This window comes from Muscardinus avellanarius (genome assembly GCF_963383645.1).
Source record: "Muscardinus avellanarius genome assembly, chromosome: 13".
Taxonomy (NCBI): Eukaryota; Metazoa; Chordata; class Mammalia; order Rodentia; family Gliridae; genus Muscardinus; species Muscardinus avellanarius.
Genome location: NC_137799.1, coordinates 8451272 through 8463306, shown reverse-complemented (window position 1 = coordinate 8463306; position 12035 = coordinate 8451272). Strand labels below are relative to the sequence as shown.

At 47.6% G+C, this 12035-nt stretch overlaps 1 pseudogene across 1 annotated transcript in view; it reads right to left on the bottom strand.

Moving 5' to 3' along the window:
• Positions 1-11549, bottom strand: part of LOC308272090 (small ribosomal subunit protein eS26-like) — a 29348-nt pseudogene extending 17799 nt beyond the window's left edge. The window contains exon 1 of the transcript in view: positions 11199-11549. The product of the transcript in view is annotated as a small ribosomal subunit protein eS26-like (transcript). The remainder of the gene's footprint in view (positions 1-11198) is intronic.
• Positions 11550-12035: the final 486 nt, after the last annotated feature.

The window sequence follows — 12035 nt, the reverse complement described above, 5'->3', positions numbered from 1 at the left end:
TAGCCTACTTGAAGGAAAAGAATCTAAGCACCCGCCATTCAGAGATAGAGAGGTTCATTTAAGAAAGTAGGGCCGGGCATGATGGTGCACACTTGTAATCCCAGCATTTGAGAGGCTGAGACGAGGATCACAGTTCACAGATAGCCTCAGCTACTATTTAGTGCGGCCTTCTGCAACTCAGTGAGACTCTGTTTCAAAAAATAAAGAATAAGCCGGGCGTGGTGGCGCACGCTTGTAATCCCTGCGCTTGGGAGGCAGAGACAGGAGGATCGCGCAGGTTCGAAGCCAGCCACGCACGCTGGCTTAGGAGACCCTGTTTCCAAATAAAAATGTAAAAATAGGTCTGGGAGTGTAGCCCGGAGGTAGAAGGGCTTCCAGGAACCCCAGTACCACAAAAAAATAAAGATAAAAAATAAATAAAGAAAGAAAGAAAGAAAGAAAGAAAGAAAGAAAGAAAGAAAGAATAAGCCGGGTGTGGTGGCGCATGCTTGTAATCCCAGCATTTGGGAGGCTGAGAGCAGAGGATTGTGGTTTGTGGACAGCCTCCGTTACTTAGTGAGGCCCTCCGCAACTCAGTGAGACCCTGTTTCAAAATAAAGACTAAGACGGGCGTGGTGGCGCACGCTTGTAATCCCCGCGTTTGGGAGGCTGAGACAGGAGGATCACGCAGGTTCAAAGCCAGCCTCAGTGACTTAGTGAGGCTCTCAGCAACTTAGTGAGACCCCGTTTCCAAATAAAATATAAAATAGGTCTGGGAGTATAACCCAGAGGTAGAAAACCACTGGGTTCCACTCCCAGTACCACCAGAAAAAATAAATAAACAAAGACTAAAAATTGGGCAGGGTGGTGTAGCTTGGAGGCCAAATGCCCCTGGGTTCCATCCCCAGACCCGTAAAAAAAAAAAAAAAAAAAAAGATTGTAGGGGTCTTCTTTTTGTTTGGCACTAGGGATGGTACCCGGGGGCATTCTACCTCTGAGCTATATCTTCATCCCTATTTTATTTTTATTTATGTATTTATTTTATTTTACTTTTTTGCAGGTCTGGGAATGGAACCCAGGGGCATTTGACCTCCGAGCTGCACCCCTAGCCCTATTTTTTATCCTTTATTTTGAAACAGGGTCTCTCTAAATTGCAAAGGGCCTCAGTAGCTGAGGCTGTCCATGAACCATGATCCTCCTGTCTCAGCCTCCCAAGCACTGGGATTACAAACGTGTGTCACCACACCCAGCTCCCTATTTTAGTTTTATTTTTTTAATTTTTTTTGGTGGTACTGGAGTTCCTGGAAACCCTTCTACTTCCAGATTATACTCCCAGACCTATTTTTTATATATTTTTTTTATTTGGAAGCAGGGTCTCTTAAGCCAACGCGGCTGGCTTCGAACCAGCGCAATCCTCCTGTCTCCGCCTCCCAAGCGCGGGTATTACAAGCGTGCGCCACCACACCCGGCACAATTTTTTATTTTAAAACAGGGTCTCACTAGGTTTATGAGTCTCACTACTTAATGATGCTGTCCTCAAACCTCCGACTCTCCTGTCTCAGCCTCCCAAGTACCGGAATCACAGGTGAGTACCACATGCTGGCTAGGGCTCTTCCTTTACAGGGGGTTTCCTGAGGGGGGCAGGAGGAGGTTGGAGGGGTGACCTCTGTTAGTCACAGGCAGGTTCGGTGGTCCACTCCCCAGCAGGGTCTACATCTGATGTGGTCTCCATTATCTGATCAACAGATAAACTGGAAAGTCCCCTAACCACCGGGATTTTTTTTTTTTTTTTTTTTTTTTTTTGGTGGTACTGGGGGTGGAACCCAGAGGCTTTCTACCTCTGGGCTACACTCCCAGACTCACTTTATATTTTATTTGGAAACAGGGTCTCACTAAATTGCTGAGAGCCTCACTAAGTAATGAGGCTGGCTTCGAACCCGCGCGATCCTCCTGTCTCACTGTCTCAGCCACCCAAGTGCGGGGATTACAAGCGTGCGCCACCACGCCCGGCTTTAACCACCGGGATTATCAAGATATTTTCATCTGTCTTGTTAAAAGTACACAGGGCAATTATAGTTTTTTTGTTTGTCTCTTTTGCTTTTGTGTTTTTTCCAGTTAACTTTAAGATTGCCAGATTTCCCAGGAATTTGGGAGAGACAGTCCTGGGAGAGAAAGCTGGTTTGGGGGGTAAAGGTATGAGGAACTTTAGTACCAGGTTTATACATATACATGTATATATGCATAGTGTGGGTATGTACGTATGTGTGTGGGGGTGTGTGTGTGGTACTAGGGATTGAATTCAGAGGCATTATATCTCCAGGCTACACCTTCAGCCCCCTTTTTGAAATTTTTTTTTTTTTTTTTTGGTGCTACTGGGGGTAGAACCCAGAGGCTTTCTACCTCCGAGATATCCTCCCAAACCTTTTTTTTTTTTTTTTTTTTTTTTTGAAACAGGGTCTCACTAAGTTGCTGAGAGCCTCACTAAGTAGCTGAGGCTGGCTTCGAACCCGTGTGATCCTCCTGTCTCAGCCTTCCAAGCGCGGGGATGACAAGCGTGCGCCACCACGCCCAGCAAAATTTTTGTTTTTTTGAAAATGAATTTTGATTACAGTCGTGGCGCATACTTGTAATCCCAGTCCTTGGGAAGCTGAGGTAGTAGGATCGTGGGTTTGAAGCCAGCCCCAGCAAGTAGTGAGATTTTATCACCTAGTGAGACCCTGTTTCAAGTAAAATAGAGTTAGGAGTGTAGCTCAGAGGTAGAATGCCCTTGGGTTCAATGCCCAGTACCACACAAAAAAACTTGTTTTGAAATAGGGTCTTGTGTGTGTGTGTGTGTGTGTGTGTGTGTGTGTGTGTGTGTGTATGTGGTACCGGGGATGGAACCCGGGGGCTTTCTACCTCTGGGCTATACTCCCAGATCTATTTTATACTTTATTTGGAAACAGGGTCTCACTAAGTTGCTGAGAGCCTCACTAAGTAGCAGAGGCTGGCTTCGAACCTGCGCGATCTTCCTGTCTCCGCCTCCCAAGTGCTGGGATTACAAGCGTGCGCCACCATGGCTGGCTGGGTCTTTTTTTTTTTTTTTTTTTAATGGTACTGGGGATTGAACCCAAGGCTATTCTATCTCCAAGCTATACCCCTAGCCTTATTTTATTCTTTATATTGAATCAGGATCTCACTAAATTGTAGAGGGCCTTGCTAAATTGTTGAGGCTGGTTTTGAACCTGCAATCCTCCTGTCTCAACCTCCCAAGTACTAGGATTAGGTGTGCACCACCACACCCAGCTTTCCCAATTTTTTAAATTTCTTCTACCCTACATAAGTACCACAGGATGGAGTCAGACTAAGAGGAGGAGGAGGAGAAGGAGGAGAAGGAGGAGAAGGAGGAGAGGAGGAGGAGGAGGAGGAGGAGGAGGAGGAGGAGGAGGAGGAGGAGGAGGCGGCATTTTAGTACACCTGACCCTACCCTGTTGGCTGACTGAGTACCACCTGACACAAGATGGGCCAATCAGATTCTACCCTGGGAATTTGGAGTCTGAGCTCGTCTTCAAAGACACAGACCAATCATCAGGGAGAGTCGCATGACAGAGAAGCAGAGAATGAAGCCAGTGGTCGTTGCCACTAAGAATTCTAGAGGGTACTAATGGTTTTCCTGATCTCTATTTCAGTCCTCAGGAGTTGGGCTGGACCAAGGGCCCCGTTTCCATCAGGTGCCTCTTCCTCCCTGTATCAATTCTCCACCCCTTTCCATGTGAGTAAGCTCCCCGCTCTAATCCAGATGTGTGCGAGCATCTCCCCACCACATCCCGCTGGCCCTGCCTCTGCTCAGGAAACGCTCTGGCCCCTGCACAGCCAGGACCGGCACCAGCAAGTAATTTACTGATTCAGAGAAGCTGACCCTGGGCCTTCCGGGAAGCATCTGTGAAGCTGCTCCCGTCACTACCCTGGGGGCCCTGGCTCCTGGGAAGAGCTCAGCTGCCCAGGACAGGAAGCCCTTGAGCCTGTCACCTCCGGCTCTGGCAGGAGGAAGGAGGGACTGGCCCGCAGAGGGGAGCCTGGGTGAGGTCAGCAGGGGCTGGGCTCTCCTTACAGCACTTGTTTAGTTTTCCTCTTGCGAGATGGAAATTGCTTTATTTATTATGAATATAAATGCAGACGTGTGGGCTTTTTAAAAAGCATTACGCAAATGCAGAAGAGTTTAATGAAAAGAACCTGCTTCACCTCTGATCTCCTCAGCCAGAAAACACACACAGACACTTTTTGTTCCAGAAAGGAAATCAAGGGGCTGGGATGTAGCTCAGAGGCAAAGCGCCTGCTTTGCAGGTGTGGCGCTCTGGGTTTGCAGGTGTGGCGCTCTGGTTTCGATCCCCAGTTCCAAAAAGGACAAAAAAAATAAAAAATTAAAAAAATTAAAAAAGAACCCCTTTAAAAAAATAATAAGCTAAGAACAGAAAGGAAATCGAGCTGTATATATTGTTGGGAGTCTGGGAGTCTGTTTTTTTTTTTTAAGCAATATATCCAGAGGCCATCTTTTTTTTTCTTTCCTTTTCCTTCCTTCCTTCCTTCCTTCCTTCCTTCCTTCCTTTCTTTCTTTCTTTCTTCCTTCCTTTCTTTCTGTGGTACTAGGGATGGAACCCAGGGGCATTCTACCTCTGGGCTACACCCCAGCCCTATTTTTTTTTTTTTTTTTTTGCGGGTTTGGAGCTGGAACCCAGAGGCATTTGACCTCCGAGCTACACCCCCTGCCTAATTTTTTATTCTTTATTTTGAAACAGGGTCTCACTGAGTTGCAAAGGGCCTCATTAAGTAGCTGAGGCTGTCTGCGAACCATGATCCTCCAGTCTCAGCCTCCCAAATGCTGGGATTACAAGCGTGCGCCACCACGCCCGGCCCCAGCCCTATTTTTTTCTTCTTTATTTTGAAACAGGGTCTCACTGAGTTACAAAGGGCCTCACTAAGTGGCTGAGTCTGTCCGTGAACTGCGATCCTCCTGTCTCAGCCTCCCAAATGCTGGGATTACAAGCATGTGCCACCACGCCCAGCTTTATGTTTTATTTTTGAAACAGGGTCTCATTAAGTTGTGAGTACCTCACTAAGTTGCTGAGGCTGGATATGAACCTGTAATCCTCCTGCCTCAGCCTCTCAAGTACTGGAATTACAGGTGTGCACGAGCCACCACACCCAGATTTATTTTTTGTTTTGAAACAAGGTCTTGCTAGGTTGCTGAGAATTTCACTGTGTTGCTGAGGCTGTCCTTGAACCTGTGATCCTCTTGTCTCAGCCTCTCAAGTACTGAGGCTATAGGTGTGTACCACCATATCTGGCTCCACATCCTCTCCTGTGTTTATTTGAGGCTATTTTGGAACCAGTCTTGTATGTTGGCACATGCCTGTAATCTCAGTACTTGGGACGTTGAGATAAGAGGATCACAGGTTCAAGGACAACCTTAGTAACTTAGTGAGGCCCTTAGACACTTAGTGAGACCCCTATTTCAAATAAAAATTTAAAAAAGAGCTGGTAGTATAGCTCAGAGGTAGAATGCCCTGGGTTCAATCACCAGTACCACAAAAATAATAAATTAATTAATTAAAAAGACCTACACCATCATCATTATTCCCTTCCTTCCTTCCTTCCTTCCTTCCTTCCTTCCTTCCTTCCTTCCTTTTATTATTTGTAGTGCTGGGGATCAAATCCAGGACCTCAGCCGGGCGTGGTGGCGCACGCTTGTAATCCCCGTGCTTGGGAGGCGGAGACAGGAGGATCGTGCAGGTTCAAAGTCAGCCTTGCTGGTTTAAGAGACCCTGTTTCCAAATATAAAAAAGTATAAAATAGGTCTGGGAGTGTAGCCCAGAGGTAGAAGGGTTCCAGGAACCCCAGTACCACCAAAAAGAAAAAAAATCCAGGACCTCATATTTGCTACATAGGTGCTCTTACCACTGAGCTACACCCTAGCGTACACTATTATTATTACTATTTTTTGGGGGGGGAATAGCGGGGGTTGAACCCAACAGCATTCTACCTTGGAGCTATGCCCCCAGCCCTATTTTTTATTCTTTATTTTTGAAGCAGGGCCTCACTAAGTTGCAGAGGGCCTCACTAGTAGTTTTTGAAACACATGACAAATGCCCCCTGGAAACTTGCACCGGCTTACTGCAGCCTCTTGGGCGGCATATAGGAAACCGTTTCTGCTTCTAACTCGGGCAGTACCTCCAGAGTGATGACTTGTGGGTTGGAGGAAGTGTTTCAAGTGTGACCCAGTGACTCTTGGCAGGAAGCCTGAAGGGAAAATCGGCCACAGAACGCCCTTGGAGTGGCCTTGGGAAGTCTTTAGGACGGACTCGGGGAATGAGGCTGTTTCAGGGCTGGGGATGAAGAAGGGGAGCTGGGTCAGGCCTGGGGGTGAGCCCAGCCATGTCCCCGTCCTCATCCTGTATCCTTAGTTCAGCCCTTGATCACCCTAACCACGGTTTTCTCAGATGTAGAATAGAACAAATAATACCGCTCCCCAAGTACGTGACGTCCAGCACACCCAGCTCCCCTTTAGAAACTTGAAAACACTCTACAAGGCTGTGTTCTGAGGGACTTTCGTTTCCTCTCCAGAAGTGCAGAGGATCAGACTTTTAGACGCCTTCTGAAGGGCGCCTGCCTACCTGGGAGGATGGTGAGGAAGGGACCAGCTCTGGGGGGGGACGAGGGGGATGTGTGGCCTGGGTTCATCCCCGGTACCACACAACACGCACAAAAAGAACTGGTTTATTTAGTTCACATATCTGGAGATTCTAGTCCAAGGTTGAGCCGCCTCGTGGGTCTTGTCCTCTGATGAGGGTGCTGGGTGGTAACAGCAGAAGCATATGTTCCAGGGAGTGGTTACATCTCCAGCCACAAAGGAGAGGACCAGCCTGGGTCCCACAGTCCCTCTGAGGGTACCCAATGACCTAAAGACCTCCCATGGGGACCCGCCTCTTCCAGGTTCCTCCACCTCTCGGAAGCACCACTCTGGGGACCCAGCCTTAACCAGTGGGCCTCCGGAGGACCCTCGACATCGCCTGGAATACCCTGCAACCCCTCCCAGCTGTTCCTGCAGCCCATCGTGCCCCTGAACTCCTGTATAAGGTTCCTAGCGCCAAGTAACAGATGACCACACGCTCTTCTCAACTCAGTGAGACCCTTTTCAAAATAAAGAATAAAAAAAAAAAAAATAGAGTTGGGGTATAGCTCAGAGGTAGAAGGCCCCTGGGATTAATACCCAGTACCAATAAGTAAATAAATAAGACTGAGAAAGAAGGATCACAGGTTCGGAGCCAGCTTTAGTAACTTAGACTCTGTTTCAAAATAAAAATAAAATAAGGCCGGGAGTGGTAGCCCACGCTTATAATCTCTGTACTGGGAAGGAGAGACAGGAGGATCACAGGTTTGAGGCCAGCCTCAGCTACTTACTGAGGTCCTCCACAACTTAGTAAGATCCTGTTTTATTTTGTTTTGTTTTGTTTGTTTGTTTGTTTTTTGGTGGTACTGGGGGTGGAACCCAGAGGCTTTCTACCTCCGGGCTATACTCCCAGACCTATTTTTTATATTTTATTTGGAAACAGGGTCTAAGTTGCTGAGAGCCTCACTAAGTAGCTGAGGCTGGCTTTGAACCTGTGCGATCCTCCTGTCTCAGCCTCCCAAGCACGGGGATTACAAGCGTGCGCCACCATGCCTGTCTCGTAAGATCCTGTTTTAAAATAAAAAATAAGCCAGGCGTGGTGGTACACTCTTGTAATCCCAGCATTTGGGAGGCTGAGACAGGAGGATGGCGGTTCGCAGACAGCCTCAGCTACTTAGGCCCTTTGCAACTCAGTGAGACCCTGTTTCAAAATAAAGAATAAAAATAGGGCTGGGGGTGTACCTCAGAGGTAGAATGCCTCTAGGTTCCATCCTTAGTACCACACACACAAAAAAAATAATAAATAAATAAAATAAACTAGGGTGGTGGCGCACGTTTATAATCCCAGCATTTGGGAGGCTTGAGACGAGAGGATCATGGTTCGCAGACAGCCTCAGCTACTTAGTGAGGCCTGTTTCAAGATAAAAAGAATAAAAAATAGGGCAGGGGGGTAGCTCAGAGGTCGAATTCCCCTAGGTTTCATCCCCAGACTAGCAAATAAATAAATAAATAAATATAAATAAATAAATAGGGCTGGGGAAGTAACTTGGAGGTAGAATATCCATGTTCAGTCCCCAGTAATGTAAAAATAAATAAATAAATAAATAAATAAATAAATAAATAAATAAATAGGGTGTGGGTGGAGTTTATAGGTAAAATGCCCACTGGGTTCAATCCCTCATACTCTCCTAACACACACACACACACACACACACACACACACACACACACACACACTCAGAAGACACAAAATGCTTCTGAATTAATCTCCTCACCATCCCATCGATGGCTCCCCAGTGCTCTTGGCTAGTGACTAAAGATCGTCGTCCCCACTCTGGCCATAAAGGGTGCGTAGTGTTGTCCTGCTGACGACACAGTCCTCATCTCTGACCTCTTACCTTTCTCCCCTTCACTCTCTCACCCAGCTTCTTTCAGTCCAGAAATGACCGTGGCCTGGCTTTCCTGCCTCAGGGCCTTTGCACAGTCATCCCACCAACCATGAATGCTCTACCTGCTCAGCCTGTTCGTCCCTGCTCCCCGCAGTGGCCATACAGCCACCAACTCCCCAGCTAAGTCAGGTTGCTGTGTATTCACCGTCAATCGCAGGTGACATGGGTCTGTAGGTATATAAGTAGGTACAAAAGCCAGGCACGGCGGTACATGCCTGTAATCCCAATACTTGGGAGGCTGACACAGGAGGCCAGCCTCAGCAAGTTAGCAAGACTCTGTTTCAACATAAAAAATGAAATAGGGCCGGACATGGTGGCACACACTTTTAATCTCAGCATTTGGGGGGCTGAGAGAGCAGGATCGTGGTTTGCACACAGCCTCAGCTACTTAGTGAGGCCCTTTGCAACTCAGTGAGATCCTGCTTCAAAATAAAGAAGAAAAAATAGGGCTAGGGGTATAGCTCAGAGGTAGAATGCCCCTAGGTTCCATCCCCAGTACCCTCCCCCACAAAATATATGTGTGTTCATCAGCTTGGTCTCTGCCACTCCCACCAGGTCCTGTGGTCCAAGAGGTTAGGATAGTAAATGTTTGCTCAAGGAATAAAGGAAATAAATAGATAACTGTCTTTATGGAAAGTACAAACAAACAACAGAGCCCAGAGGGCTGCTATTGTTTATATATATATATATATATATATATATATATTTATATATTTATATATTTATGGGTCTGGGGATGAAACCCAGGGGCATTTGACCTCTGAGCTACACCTCCTGCCCTATTTTGTATTCTTTATTTTGAAACATGGTCTCACTGAGTTGCAAAGGGCCTCCCTAAGTAGCCGAGGCTAGCTTTGAACAGTGATCCTCCTGTCTCAGCCTCCCTAATACTGGGATTACAAGTGTGCGCCACCATGCTCTGCTTCTTCTGTATTTTTTCAAAAGCAAAAATGAGCTCAGTGAAGCTCAGAGATTTGTCCAAAGTCTCTGGTGGGCCTGGAAGGGTCCCCTCTTGTGGAAGGCGCAGGTGGACTGGGCCCCTCCAAGCAGAGGGTCCCGGGGAGTGAGGGTCAAGGCTGGAGGAACTTGGGCCCGTCCAAGAGCAGGTCGGCTGGGGAGGAACCTTCCAGAGAATGTGCTGAGCGCAGCGGGCCCAGCAGAAGAGGAAGGAACTGGGGCATGGGGTTGCGGCCAAGCACATCTCCCACAGTCTGGCCCAGCTCCTCTCCACCATCCTGCTCTGGAACATTTTTTTCCCCAGTACTGAGTATTAAACCCAGAGCATTCTTTTTTTGGTGGTACTGGGGATGGAACCCTTCTACCTCCGGGCTACACTCCCAGACCTATTTTATATTTTATTTGGAAACAGGGTCTCCTAAGCCAGCGCGGCTGGCTTTGAACCTGCGCGATCCCCCGTCTCCGCCTTCGAAGCGCAGGGATTACAAGCGTCCCCAGCAACCCAGAGGCGTTCTACCTCTGAACTATACCCCAGCCCCCAATTTTTTTTTTTTTTTTTTTCAGGTCTGGGGACGGAACCCAGGGGCATTTGACATCCGAGCTACACCTCCTGCCCTATTTTTTTTTTTTTTTTTACTATTCTTTATTTTGAAACAGGGTCTCACTAAGTTGCAGAGGGCCTCACTAAGTAGCTGAGGCTGTCCGCGAACCGAGATCCTCCAGTCTCAGCCTCCCGAATGCTGGGATTTCAAGCATGCGCCACCATGCCCGGCTTCCCCAGCCCCAATTTTTTTATTCTTTTTTTTTTTTTTTTTTTGCAGTAATGGGGATGGAACCCATGGACCTCCGAGCTACACCCCCAGCCCTATTTGTATTCTTTATTTTGAATAAGATCTCACTGAGTTGCAAAGGGCCTCACTAAGTAGCTGAGGCTGGCCGCAAACTTGTGATTCTCCTGAGCCCCCCAACTACTGGGATTATAAGTGTGTGCCACCACACCCAGCTTAACACTTACACCTGCTCACTCTGGCCAATATTGCTATTTAATTAAATTTTCTTGAGGCTCACACTGAGTCTGGAACAGGGTCACAGCCTGGAATTCCGAGACTCTAGACTCGGCCAGCCTCAGCAACCTGTGAGGACCTCCACAAATTAGTGTTACTGTTTCAAAATAAAAAATAAAATAGAGCTGCGGCTATACCTTGGAGGTAGTATGCTCCTGGTTCAATCCCCAGTGCCAAATAAAACAAAAACAAACAGTGGGTTCATTAGGTGATCTTGTAGCAGGTATGAAAACTTGTTTTTGGGGGGTACTGAGGATGGAACCCAGAGGCGTTCTACCTCTAAGAGAGACCCCCCCAGCTCTATTTTTTTATAATTTCCTGCTTTATTTATTTCTTCCAGAGAAAAAATTCTCCCATCTTTAAAGACACAGCTCCTAAGCCAGGCGTGGTGGCGCATGCTTATAATCCCCGTGCTTGGGAGGCTGAGACAGGAGGATCACACAGGTTCGAAGCCAGCCTCAGCTACTGAGTGAGGCTCTCAGCAACTTAGTGAGACCCTGTTTCCAAATAAAATATAAAATAGGTCTGGGAGTATAGCCCGGAGGTAGAAGAAAGCCTCTGGGTTCCACCTCCAGTACCACCAAAAAAAAAAAAAAAAGACACAGCTCCTAACATGGGCTTTGGAGGAGGCCGTGGGGCAGCACCAGCAGGTCTAAATTGGGGTGGGGGTTTCTGGTCTTCCCTGGCTTCACGAGATCGATTCCTGACCACCTTGCCGTGAATGGCACAACTCCTCATCCAGTAATGTAGCTTCACATAGAGCTTGGGAGCACATAAGCTCCAAGACACTTGCTTCATGTCCCTGATGGCTGCAGCCTCCACTATCTTTCAAATGGCAAACTTCTTAATGGCCTTGTCTTTGGGCGCGCACCGGGTACAGCTCGTACAGTGAATGGGCTGCACATGGCCTCAGCCTTTATTGGCACGACCGTTATTCCTTCTTTTTTTGGTCATCTTGGATGAGAGAACTCAAAAGACGCCAGCTCTATTTGTGTGTGTGTGGGGTCTGGAGATGGAACCCAGGGGCATTTGACCTCTGAGCTACACCCCCTGCCCTACTTTTTATTCTTTATTTTGAAACAGGGTCTCACTGAGTTGCGAAGGGCCTCACTAAGTAGCTGAGGCTGTCTGCAAACTGCGATCCTCTGGTCTCAGCCTCCCGAATGCTGGGATTACAAGCGTGCGCCACCACACCCGGCTCCCAGCTCTCTTTTTTAATTCTCTATTTTTTATTCTTTATTTAGAAACAGGGTCTCACTGAGTTGCAAAGGGCCTCGCTAAGTAGCTGAGGTTGGCCATGAACCATGATCCTTCTGTCTCAGCCTCCCAAATGCTGGGATTACAAGCGTGCGCCACCACGCTGGGCTCATGTATGAAAACTTTCAAAGCGTATCAAGTTGATCCAGAAGTCTGCTCCTGGGAAGTAATCCTAAAGATAAC